This window comes from Ochotona curzoniae, unplaced genomic scaffold, assembly GCF_017591425.1.
Source record: "Ochotona curzoniae isolate NIBS_2020 unplaced genomic scaffold, NIBS_Ocur_1.0 scaffold_3890, whole genome shotgun sequence".
Lineage (NCBI taxonomy): Eukaryota > Metazoa > Chordata > Mammalia > Lagomorpha > Ochotonidae > Ochotona > Ochotona curzoniae.
Genome location: NW_024467115.1, coordinates 28,457,230 through 28,470,393, shown reverse-complemented (window position 1 = coordinate 28,470,393; position 13,164 = coordinate 28,457,230). Strand labels below are relative to the sequence as shown.

General features: G+C 40.5%; 1 protein-coding gene across 4 annotated transcripts in view; it reads right to left on the bottom strand.

Moving 5' to 3' along the window:
- TAB2 (TGF-beta activated kinase 1 (MAP3K7) binding protein 2) overlaps positions 1 to 13,164 on the bottom strand; it is a 92,812-nt gene that overhangs the window by 10,509 nt on the left and 69,139 nt on the right. The gene's annotated exons all lie outside the window — the stretch shown is intronic.

The window sequence follows — 13,164 nt, the reverse complement described above, 5'->3', positions numbered from 1 at the left end:
CGAACAGGTGCAAGACAAACCAAGTGATCTGCAAAACCAAGGCCATGAACCCCCAAACCCAGCTCTGACTAGAGCTCTTACACTAACATTTGACAGAAAAAGACACGCCCCCATTTCTGGTGAAAATACCACTTCAGTTCCTTGTGTTCCTTCACAATGTCTGGGATTCATCGAAAAATTATGACATGCAGAGAAGCAAGAGAAAACCTAACTCACCCCATCATCAAGAGCTAAAGCAACCAAAAGAACAACACTCAATGACTCAGATGCTGGAACTTACAGGGAATTTCAAAGTAACTAGGATTAATATGTTAAATTACAGGTCATGGTCCAGCATTGTAGCATAGCACGATGAGCTGCTGCCGCGGACAGTGGTATCCTGTATGAGTACTAGTTCACGTCCTGGAAGCTCCACTTCTAATCTAGCTCTCAGTTAACGTGCCTTGGAAAACAGCCCAAGATGGCCAAGAGAAGGGCTTGCACCCACATGAGAATCCTGGAAGAAGCTCCTGGGGCCTGACTTTGGCCTGAACCAGCCCTGGCTATCGCTGCCATTTGGAGAATAAACCAGCAAATGGGAGATTTGTCTTTCTGCCTCTCCTCTCTGTACCACTTTGACTCTAAAATAAATCAATAAATGAATCTTTAAATATTTCTTATTTTGTAGAAGAAAAAGAGATGAGAGCGTGAAAGACAAAAATTTCTCAAATTGAACATGAAGGGGAAATATTGGAAAGAAACAAAGTACTCAAGATTTATGGGACCATCAACAAGTGGTACATATGTTTCTGGCAAAGGAAGAGAGACAAGGAAAAAGACCTATGAAATGAGGGCCAAAAAGTTACCAAAATTAATATACAACTTACAGATCCAAGCAGCCCAGAGATCCTCAACTACATTAAAGCAAAACAAAATACCCACATATGTCATAGTTAAGTGGTTGAAAACCAAAGAGAAAAAAAGCTAAGAGGCAGTCATATAAAATGTAACACTGATATTCCAGACAAATATAAATCCAATATATTAATTTCAGAAAAGTATCACTTCTGACAAAGCATGTGAGATAAAAAGTTCTTCACTCCAAGACAAAGGGAAATAGACTAGGAACACTATTCTTTTTAAGATTTATTTAATTTTTTTTTTTTTTGGAAAGTCAGATATACAAAGAAGAAGATATTCCATATGATGATTCACTCCCCAAGTGGCCACAAAGCTGGAGTTGTGCTGATTTGAAACCAGGAGCCCGAAACCTCTTCTGGGTCTCCCATGTGGGTGCAATGTTTGAAGGCTATGGGCCATCCTCAAATGCTTTCCCAGGCCACAAGCAGGGAGCTGGAAGGGAAGCAGGGCTGCAGGATTAGAACCAGCGCCCATATGGGATTCTGGTGTGTGCAAAGCGAGGACTTTAGCCACTAGGCTACTGTGCCAGGCCCGGAATACCATTCTTTTTTAGAGATTTATCTATTTCATTTGAATGTCAGAGTTACAGAGACAGAGAGATCCGACATCTGCTGGTTCACTTAACAAACAGCTGCAACAGCCAAAGCTGGACAGGTCTGAAGCTGGGAGCCAGGAGCTTCTTCTGAGTCTCTCATATGGATGCAGAGGCCCAAGCACTTGAGCCATCCTCTGCTGCCTTCCCAGGCCATAAGCAGGGAGCTGGGTGGGAAGTGGGACAGCCAGGACTAGAACTGGAACGCATTTGGGATGCCACACCACATGCGGACAATCAGCTTGATATGCCACCGTGCTGGCTCCTAGGACAACACTCTTATTCTACATGGAAAGTCATAAAGAAATATTCAAATTTATTTTCCAATGAATCCATCATAACACATTCCAGGACAGAGGCAGGCTGTTCTCCCAGATACAGACAGCTCTACCAGAAAGCCCCAATTAAATATGCCTTTGCTCTTCCAGCAAACTAGGAAAGTAAACCATGGAGTTGAGAGCAACACAGAAGGTCAACATGGAGAGAGATGGCCTTTTGACATCCTGACATCCGGTAGAACTTTGATCCAAAGATTCACGAGAACTGAAGGAACACAGTTGGTAAAGACAGGTGCAGGATGTTTCTGAAGTTGATAAAATACCACATCCCTGAAAATTCACCAAGAAAGGAGTTGCTGCAGTGGCTGAAGGTGTGGCCTGCCTCTAGCAATAAAGGTGAGCTTCGAACTATGGACTCAGGCTCTGCAGCTGAACACTGCAAATCTACTGTCCTGTTAGTTACTTAGGAGGTATTCCTGTCCAGTGTAAGCAAACATGTAAAACAGAATTTTAATAACTACATTATTGACAAATGACACACCCAGTGGACACTGTCCTCAGGATTACTTAAGCATGCCTCTTAACTGTAAATAGGATGTGAATATAGTAAGAAATATTGCTTCTTCATAGCAATGCTTCCTTCTACGTAACAGGATTGGTAAATCTAGGTCACTTTGGGGGTTTTGCATAGGAATGGAGAAAGATGAACTACAGAGCAAAATGGGATCTAGGTGCATTTCTTAAGTCACTAGGAAAGTTCAGCTGTGTCTAAATTCTCAGCAATTTTAACCCTCACATTGTGTAAAATATAACCCACATTACCTAATACTTGTCCATTACGAAACAATGTTATCTGACACATCCTGAAGCAGGATAATTAGGGTAAAGACACTTTTGCTCTAATTACTTTTTACTAAGTGAAAAAAGGTTCTGTATTGGCTAGGGGGAGAAAACATGGCAATTATACTTTTAGGTTCAAAAGAGGGGGTGGACTGAAAGGTTTTCACAAGATGAGTGTGTGGTAAAGCTAAACTTTCACCTCTATTATGGAAAATGTGAACAGAGATGAGAACATCGCTTCTGTTGGCTTTTTAGTTGTTATTCTTTCGACTTGCAAGGAAACTGTTACATGTGAAATGCCAACCACAAATGCAAGTTTAAAAGTTCACGGATTACACATGAATTTCATCTTTTTTTTTGCATCAAAATAAACATATCTTTTAATCCCATTTTCCCAGGAACTTTTTGAAATCCCTTGCACAGATAGGTAAGGTCAACCTCAGCGCATGCTGAGGAAGGGCTGGCAGTCACATGGGTATCTCAGAGACTCCCCACACACACTTCCCACCCTGCAGCTCTCTCCCCCCAAACATCAGCCTGAGAGAGCATTCACCAAGCCCACCCCCAAGTGCTCTTCTATTTTCCTACATGGAGCTCCTAGCCAGACCCCACTGCGTTTCATGCGTACCCAGGAGCCTTTGCACATGCAAGGAACAAATGAAATGTGAAAGTGGCTACACAGAAAAAAACCAATTTGATAAAGTTGAGATTATTCAGGAGATGAGAACTGATGCTGCCCCACCAGAGGACGAAGAAAAAGAATCAGAAAGCAAGCACTAGGAAATTAGAGGTGTCACGGTTAAAAGGAAATTTTTATGGATGGGTTGAAACAAATACTAAGGAAACCTGAGAAACTGCAGGACTAGTAAGTGGGACGCGTTTAGGATATACTGACAATAAATGCAAAGCTGGGCTGGGATGTTAAACTGCTGAGCAAGACTGTTCCTAGAAAGAGAAAATGGAGAATTCTCTAGGGTTAAAGGGAGACACTAGCCTTTTTAAGAAAGGTATTTTTAAAAATTTGTTTAAAAAGCAGAGAGAAGTAGGTTTCCTCCATGTGCTGCTCATTCCTCAGTGACAGCAGCAGGTGCACCTGGGCCAGGCTGAACCTCGGAACAGGGAATACCCACGGATTCCAGGGACCCAAGTCTAGGTTATCACCTGCTGGCTCCCAGGGTGTGTATCAGCAGGAAGGAGCAATGGAAATGGGGCTAGGATCTGAATCCAATTGCTCCAATATGGGATGTGGGAACCTACAAGCACTGGATTAACTGCTGTACCAAATATCTTCTCCGTCAGTCCTATTTAAACTAAAGGGTTTCACTGAACCTGGGACCAGGATGATGGATGGATGGATGGTAGGAAGGAAGGGCCACATCAGCATTTGGTCTTCTCTCTGCCTTCTAACTAAAATGAAAACAAATAAAAAAAAAAACCGAGAAAGGTGGATACTCAGACATCAGTTTCAGACTGCATCTCAGTCACATAAAAAATCACACTGACACCAGATCTCTTCAGTGGCAAGGGATGTTCAGGAATATGTTCTGGGGAAAAATGATTTTCAACTGCGAATTCTATACCCCCCAGACATTGGAGGATTTATCTTCCAAGAAGAAAGACAATATAAGGTCAAGAGACAGTGATTCTAATTTATATGAGGTATAGAAGCTATCATATGGAAAGAAGGAAGACAGGGCTTCCTGGGCAAAGGAACAGCTGGTATCCTGGAGATGTTCAAAGAATATGATAAATACAGAGAATTCCAAGGCAACTAGGAAGCATACAAAAGAACAGGTAAATAATTTGTTGTTTAATTTATTAAAAAATCTGATTCTTACATAGGCCATTAATTTTCAGTTTTTAATGATCAATAAACAGTTCAAATGCAACACAAAACTGCTATGGTCTGATGTTTATGTAGCCTCAAAATTCACATACTGATACAAAATCCTCCTTATGATAAGTGCACCTCTAGGAAGAAGTTGTGGTGTAGTGGGCTAAGCAGCTACTGAAACACTGGCATCCCATATGCGTGCCAGTTCGAGACCCAGCTGCTCCACTTCAGATCCATCCAGTTCCCTGCTGGTGGCCTGCGGAAAGCACTGGAGGACAGCCCACGTGCACCTGTGCTAGAGAGCCAGGAAAGCTCCCGCCTTCAGACTGCAGTCTGGCAGAGCCCTGGTGTCTTGGCCATCTGGGAGGTGGACCCACTCATGGAAGATTCTCTTTTCTTTCTGCCTTTAAAATAAATCTGGGGGGAAAATGTGAGGCATCTGTGAGGTTGGATTAACGCCCCTTCAAGGAGGTTTAAAGGTGCTCTTCCCTTCTCCAGGCTATACACAAGGCATCAAACTTGCTGGCATATGATCTTGAACTTCCCAAGATGGAAAACAGGGAGTGATCCATTTCTTTTGCTTATGAACTATCTAATCAAAGGTGTTTGGTTATAGCCGCCTAAACAGATCAAGCCATAAATTATAAACATAAAAATGCTATTAAGGATATATGTAAGTAAAAAAAAAAAATCAAATAAATCAAACAAACTGAGAAGAGTGGCAAGAGAAAAGAGCAGGTGCAGGTGGCAAATGTGTTACCAATGAAAACCTTAGGTATCACAGCAAATAAGCACAGAAAAGGTGAAAGATGACAAAAAGAAAGTGAAAGCCTGTGTTTTATAAATATGTAATTATATATAGAAGCTATATATTATACATTGAACATATATAAGTGTATGTATAAAAGTATATATACTCTGGGCTCAGCGTGGTAGCTTAGTGGCTGAAGTCCTGGCCTTGCATGCACCAGGATCCCACGTGGGCACCAGTTCGTGTCCTGGGTGTTCCACTTCTCATCCAACTTCCTGCCTGTGACCTGGGAAAGCAGTCGAGAATGGCCCAACGCCTGCACCTATGTGGGAGACTCGGAAGAAGCTCCTGACTTTGGGTCAGCTCAGCTCTGGCCATTGCGGCTACTTGGGGAGTGAACCTGCAGATGGAAGATCTTTCTGTCTCTCCTTTTTGTAAGTTTGACTTTCCAATAAAGATAAATAAATATTCAAAAAAAGCATATATACTCCGATAAGTCAAGAACATGACTTTATGTAAGTAGTTAAGTAATAATAAAGAATGGGTAAAGACTGCTACAGTTTCCTTTCATACTTTTTGCTTTGCAATGGTAATTTAGTTATTACTGAAAGATATGCTAGGCTTTCAGTATTCAGGAGCCGAACATAGCCTGAATAGTAATAAAGCTTAAGTTAAGTAGTACTACCTGTTCAAAAGGAAGGCATTAAATAAACATCATGAGTAAAATGTGAAGGACGGAAACAAAGCAATTTTCAAGAGCTTATTTTTACAAATCATTACCACACCAAGAAAATCTTTTCTTGTCCAATTTCATTTTGCAATGGAGAAATTGTCATTATCAAGGACAGCTCTGAATTAAACCTACAGCTCCTTCAGAGTCAAAACCGAATTAAACTTTGTACTACTTAACAGCTAGTCTTATGCCTGGTAGACTGTAATTACTATCTACTAAACATAAAATAATGACAACATTTAACTTCTGATGGGTAGTTATAATTGTAACTTTAAGAAATGCAAGCATTGAATAAAAATACAAACCTTGAGACTTATTTTAAAATCTTACACTTGGCATTTTTATGTTAGTTCTACCAAGGAAATAAAATAGTACATATTAATCAAATATTTAATGGTACATATTTAATACATATTAATCAAATATTTACATGCTTAGTTTTCTAAATGAAATTTATCTTATTCTGCTAATTGGTGAAAAAAGAGGAATTACAGTAAAGAAAAGTTATTTGATACCTTTAAGATGTTCCTTCAGTCAGAACTAAATTTGAATGTATTCATGTAATATAAGCAGACAACTCCCTCTTGTGGTTGTTAAAAAACCTAGTATTCATGAAATCAATTCATTAGCAATCTGGAATCTCTCTATGGATAATACAGACATTTTATACAGACAATTGACTTTAGATCCAACTTAGCTTCTATGGAACAACGGAGAAAATATCTGTTACAGATCTTTTAATTTGAAATTCAAAATACACCTGCTCCAGGTGGAGTTAGCTTTACTAAGTTCAGGCACTCCAGTGTAAAATGATGTCTAATTTCTCCAAAAGTTTAAAAGCAAAAATAAGAGAATGGAATTTATCTATCAGGAAATGGTTATGCCACTATAACCAGGTATTTATGAATACAAAGATTTTAAGCCTACTTAACAGAGAAAAGGAAAGAGAAATGTTGTCACTAAAAAACATAGATACTTTTAAAATGTGGTTTTAATTTTTGTCTGTCATGATGATCTTATGTGCCAATATCAGGTAAATGTACAACTCATATTACAATCATTATGACAAGAAGGTACAAGTTCAGATAAAAAAACAAATCAAGGTTTTCCTAGCCTATCAAAGCAGTTGATACCAAGAATTCTAACTACTTAGTATAACACTGTATTATCAGTTACTTGGTGTCTTACACAAGATTCAAAAAATGCAAATTACTCCTGAAAAAAAAATACTGTTTTCATATATTTGGTCATTAAAAATAATAATAATTAAAAAAACCCAAGAAGTCACTTTTATTTCATTGAAAGAGAGAGAGACAGACAGACAGAGTCAGATGGATACAAAGAAAGATTTTCCATCTGCTGGTTCACTCCTCAAATGTGCGGAAAAGCTGGCTGAGTCACTGAAAAGCCAGCAGGCTGGGAGCCCTTGGGGTCTTCCACGTGGTTGGGAAGCATTTGAACTGCCTTACAGGATATGTATTAGTAGGAAGACAAACAGAAGTAGAGTAACTGTAATTTGAACCTAGGCACTCCAAATATGTGGTGTGGGCTCCTCAAAGACTTAACCACTGCACTGTGCACACATCACTTTTACGGTTAAGCTGAAGTCAAGTCTTCCAACAGTACTGCATCTGGACTGGTAATCTGGGCCTAAGGAGACAACACCATGAGGAATGTGCTTCATCACACAACCATTTTTTTATGAAATTTAAAGTACCTATATTAGTAATATTAATTATAATAATATTTTTAAGAAGAGTTGAGATTTCATTAGATAATAACTTGCTGGCATTTATTTGCAGTTTTATTCTATACACACTGAGACTTTCATTTCAGAGAGAGAGAGAGAGAAAACTGGGATCTAGACAGACAAAAACAGCTTCAATGAAAATCATGGATGAGCCATTATAGGAACTGCGGATGTTTAGAACTTAGGAAGATTGCCGATACTTGAAAAATGGCAACCACCGTCAAGATTTTGAAAGCAGATGAGACCAGTTCAATATAATTTCAAGGCATGCCACTATAAACAAGAGGAGATAAAACACAAGATTTCTGTTCATTTTTTATTTAAAAATCTTGGAGTGGAAAAAAGCATTCTAAGTAAGATACAAGCAAAATCCAGAAACTATAAGGAAAAAATCTACAGTCTGAAGACATAAAAGTAAAAGATTTATAACTTTGGTTGATGGAGTTAAAATCAATACATTACAACAAGCCAGGAAAAGATGGACTAGGTAGCTTAGAAAGAGGTGAGTTCTCCAAATAAGAAATACTATGGGTCCTATAAATAACACAATAAAAGATGCTCAACTTCATTAATATTTAAAGACACAAATTTTATTTATGCTTCGAAAATGTTTTATTTAATCCAAAACAAATTTAACAGATCTTCACTTACTTGAAAGGCAGACACACACACACACACACACACACACACACACACACACACACACACACACTCAGAGAGAAAGCAAAGGAGAGATGTTCTACTGGGCCGTTCACTCCAAATGCCCCTGCAACAAGCAGGAAGAGACCAGGCTGGAGTACAGAATTCATGCAGGTGGCAAGGGAAGCAAGCACTGCAGCGACACCTGCTCTCCCCAGGGTGTGTGTTAGCAGAATACAGGGATCAGAGGCAGAGTCAGGGCAGAAACCTGGTTGTTCTGGTAAGAAATACAGGTGTCTGAAGCAGACACACCAAATACCTGTCTTTAGGTGGAGCCCTTTCTTAAAACAACCAAATCTGTACTCGCTGACATAGATGGAACTCTCAGACAAAGATGAAAAAGTAAAGGTGAAAAGCTGGACATTATTTTAAAAACCTGTATAAGAACAAAAAAAATGAAAGGAACTTTCATAATGCACCCCTCTTTTTTTTTTTTTGGTTACAACTTTTTCAAATTAACATTTGATGAGCCTCTATGCAATGGTACAAAATTGCAGTATGCCCCTCCCCTGTGCATACAGAATTCATGACCAATGCTTTGCTGCTTCTCCTCCACTGAGTACACGCTAGCTTGACCAAGGCCTACACTCGTCCCGTCTCCTAGCTCTGGATGCTAGGCTCGTTCTACAGCTCAGGATCTTCTGACAAAGTGCTGGACAGCAGAACGAGCTCAAGAAGAATCTACTTCATCTGAAATATTCATTTAAGTGGATCCATTGCTTTCTTCAGAGCTGTCGTTCTGCTCTTTTACTTTACTCAGCTCATCAGAATAATTCATGTCATGGTTGTCAGTCACAAAGCTCTCAGTCTGAAAAACATCAAAAAATAAGCTGTGGCCTGAGTAGCTTTTCCCACAGTGCTGGAGGCAGCCGACTCTGGGCCAGCAGTGGATGTGACAGGCTACAGGGCTGACTGTGTTGCCAGGGAACCTACTGCAGTGGTAGAAACTCCATCTGTGACTGCGTCTGGATTCGTAGTTGGTTCTAGGTCTTGGTTAACTCTAGGACAGAGCTCCCGGCTGCCATGTCAGTGATAAAGTCATGAGCAGGCCAGGGTGCAGGCCTTAGTGCCAGGGGTGGGGACAGCAGGAGGCTGGTGCTGGCAGACAGGAGGTCCAAGATTTACATAATTATTTGAAAGGCAGAGCTAACTATGAGTGTGAGATAGAGACAGAAAGAAAGACTGGTCCACAATCTGCTGCTCACACTCCAAACAGCTGTTACAGCTGAGACTTGGCCAGTCTGAAGCCAGGAGCCTGCAACTCCATCTTGATCTCCCTGAGGGGTCTAAGGGTCCAAGTACCTGGGCCATCTCCCACCGCTTTCTCAGGTATGTTAGCAGGGAGCTGGAGGGGGAAGTGGAGCAATCTGGACACAAACTGGTACTCATACGGGATGCTGGCACTGCAGTCAGTGGCTTAACTCACAGTGACAACAATGAGCACTGTTTTCCTTCTTTTTAAAGATTTATTTACATGGAAGGCAGGGCAATAGAGTGGAAGGACAGAGGTGGGGAGAGGGAAAGAGAAATCTCCACCTGCTGGTTCACTTCCAAATGGTGGCAACAGCAAGGGCTGGGGTTTGTAGAAGCAAGGATCCTAGAACTCCATTTTGGTCTCCCACACTAAGGCCTTCATCTGTTGCCTTCCCAGCTGCACCAGCAGAGCTGGACAGGCAACAGCCAAGAATCGAACTGGCACTTCAATATGGATGCCGGGTCCTCAGGTGGCAGCTTAATCTGATGTCACAAAACCAGCCATTTAGCCAAGTCTGTTTCATTTTTTAATCAATTATATGTGAAATACTTTCATGCTGACAGAATTCCACTGGACTTGGTAGAAACTGACTAGCTGATTGTAAAGTTCACGGGACTCCAGGAGACCCCAGACAGTCAAAATCATCTTGCAGAACAATTTAAAAAACTAAGCTACAAAGCAATAGCAACTAAGACAATGCAACATTGAAATAAAGAACACATAGATCAATGGAAAAGAATCGGAGTCCAGAAATAAACCATTTTATGGTCAACTGAAATTTTACAACGAAAAATCAGTCAATGCAGATACAAAAGTCCTTTTAACAAATGCCGCTGGAATGCTTGGGGATCTACATGTAGAATAAAGTTGGAGCCTTATCTACGTCATTATACAATGAGGCAATAAACATGTTTTATTAGCTGTTCTCAGACTGAAATATATCAAAACTCATGGGACAAGTGTAATTGCAAATGAGTGAATTGTATGGCAGGTTAACTTGATCTCAATAAAGTGGTGACAATGACTAGCAACTTAAAATAAATTCAGTGAGGCTGGTGGTGTGGTGCAGCATACAGAGCCACCTACAATGCTGGCAGCTCAGAGCGGGGCTGTTCTGAAGCCCAGCCACTCCACTTGCTAATGGCCTGGGAAAAGCAGTATAAGAGAGCCCACTGCCCTTGTGGGGGACCCGGAAGAAACTCTCAACTTTGGCTAGGCCCTGCCCTGGCCATTACAGCCACCTGGAGAGTGAAGCAGGGCATGGAGAACCTTACTCCCTGTTACTCGCACTCTTTAACTCTTTCAAACAAAACAAAACAAAACAAAATAAAAGATTTAAAGAATGAAATGGATTTAAACATTCTAAAGTACAAAGATCTCAAGATCTATTATGCAAGAAAAGGAGTATACTTGTGTATTCCACTATTGGCGGAGTATCTAAGACATCAGTTGTCCCTCAGTACCCATGGGAGACTGATTTTAGCATTCTTTGAGAACACAACAACAGATTCATATGCTCTCACTGGGTGATGCAGAAATGTGGCTCGGGTCTGCATCATGGCATAACAGGTTAACCTGCCATTTCACATTTTGGCTGCTTCACTTCTGTTTCAGCTCCCTGCTGATGCACCTAGGAAAGCAGCAGAGGGTAGTCCAAATGCTTGAGCCCCAGCACTCATGTAGAAGACCCAGTTGGAGTTCCAGGTTCCTTAGCTCAGCCTTAGCCATGTGGCTATTTGGGAAGGAACCAGTGGTTGGAAGATCTCTCTCTGTGCAACTTCCTTTGAAATAAATAAATAAAGCTGAATAAAAAGAAGAAGAAACCTCAACTACAATTCTAGAGCAAACTGAAAGCAATGACGATGAAAGGCTGTAGGCGGCCGCCTGTTCCAAAGGCAGAAAGTATGAGGGTTGCAGTCACACGGATGTTAAGCAACAGAGAGGGGAGCAGCACACAGATGCAGACATCCACGTCTCTGTTGCTGTGATGTGACGCTCTGTGGCTGCCTTAGACTCTGCCAGCTGAGTCCTTGGATGTGTGCCTCCAGAGATGAGCCCAAAGAAAGCTCTTCTCTTTATAGTTAGCCTGCACTATGTATTTTTATTAATGAACTGCAGGCAATACAACTTCATTTTCATATTCTAGTTAAGCATAAATAGCTTTGCTAATATATTTACAATTTCCAGTTAAATGTGAATATGTATTTTACTTGCAAATTCCCCTTTTTCAAATGATCTTTTTAAAACCTCTCTCCATTTAAGAATCAGTAAGTCTCCAAACTAGAATTCTGCTGTTCTGACAGGAGGAAAGAATAAGGATGACTTTGGGAAAGAACAATTAAATTGCAGTGGAAAAAAATCATAATACTTGGGTCCAGTGCAGTGCCCTAGCGGTTAAGGTTCTTGCCTTGAAAGTGCTGGGATCCCATATGGGTGCCAGTTCTAATCCTGGCAGCCTTTCCCAGGCCACAGCTCCCTGCTTGTGGCCTGGGAAAGCAGTTGAGGATGGCCCAAAACCTTGGGACACTGCACCCGTATGGGAGACCTAGAAGTTTCTGGCTCCTGGCTTCAGATCAGCACAGCACCGGCCTTTGTGGTCACTTGGGGAGTGAATCATCGGATGGAAGATCTCTCTGTCTCTCCTCCTCTCTGTACATCTGACTTTACAATAAAAATTAAAAATAAATCTTTAAAAAAATTATAGTACATTAAAACTCAAAAACGGCTGAAACTCACAAAATGGTTCTAGTTAGTCAAAGATATACGTAAAACCAAAGTTTCAACACAATTTTCTTTGCAGTCAGAATCACCCACGTACCTCTAAATCAAGCACGTGCACACACACATGTGTGCACCTGGGTTTCAGCATTCAGACTTGAAATAACCAAGTTAAGCAGAGCTCTGGGCACTTCAGCTTGTGAAAACTCTAAAAGTAATCATGAAATTTGAGAGCACCACAGATCACCTTGGACTGAGATTATTATATTTAACTCAATAAAATATAAAAGAAGACCAAACAATCAGGTCCTTAGTTTCTAGAGAAACTAAGCAGCAAAGTCAGCATACGAGATACTGTCTAAAGCGCAGGTGGAAGAAGGGATTGTGGAGGATTTTCCAACATCCAGTTAACACACAGAAAAACTCAGTGCAGGTGCAATGATGACACAGACACGCTCTTACTCCAGAAGACTCACACTTGCAGTAACACTTCATACAAGCAATTCACTGTCACCTTCTCATCTAAACGAATTTAACACTGTCCTACTGCAGATCAGGGAGTCTGATGAAATACAGGGGCAGAAACTGTCTCTACCTAAATACATATATGATTTAAATACTCTTCAAATATCTGGTCAAAGAAGGCTGATTTATCACATTACTCATGAACCAACTAAATTTTAAAATGAATTTTATTTGTGAAAATCTTAAAGAAAAGGAAAGCCAACATCAGAACAAGAACTGAAAAGAAAGAATTATAGACATTAAAACACAACCAAACCTGAGCATCTTGAAGAACCGACTATCTTACATG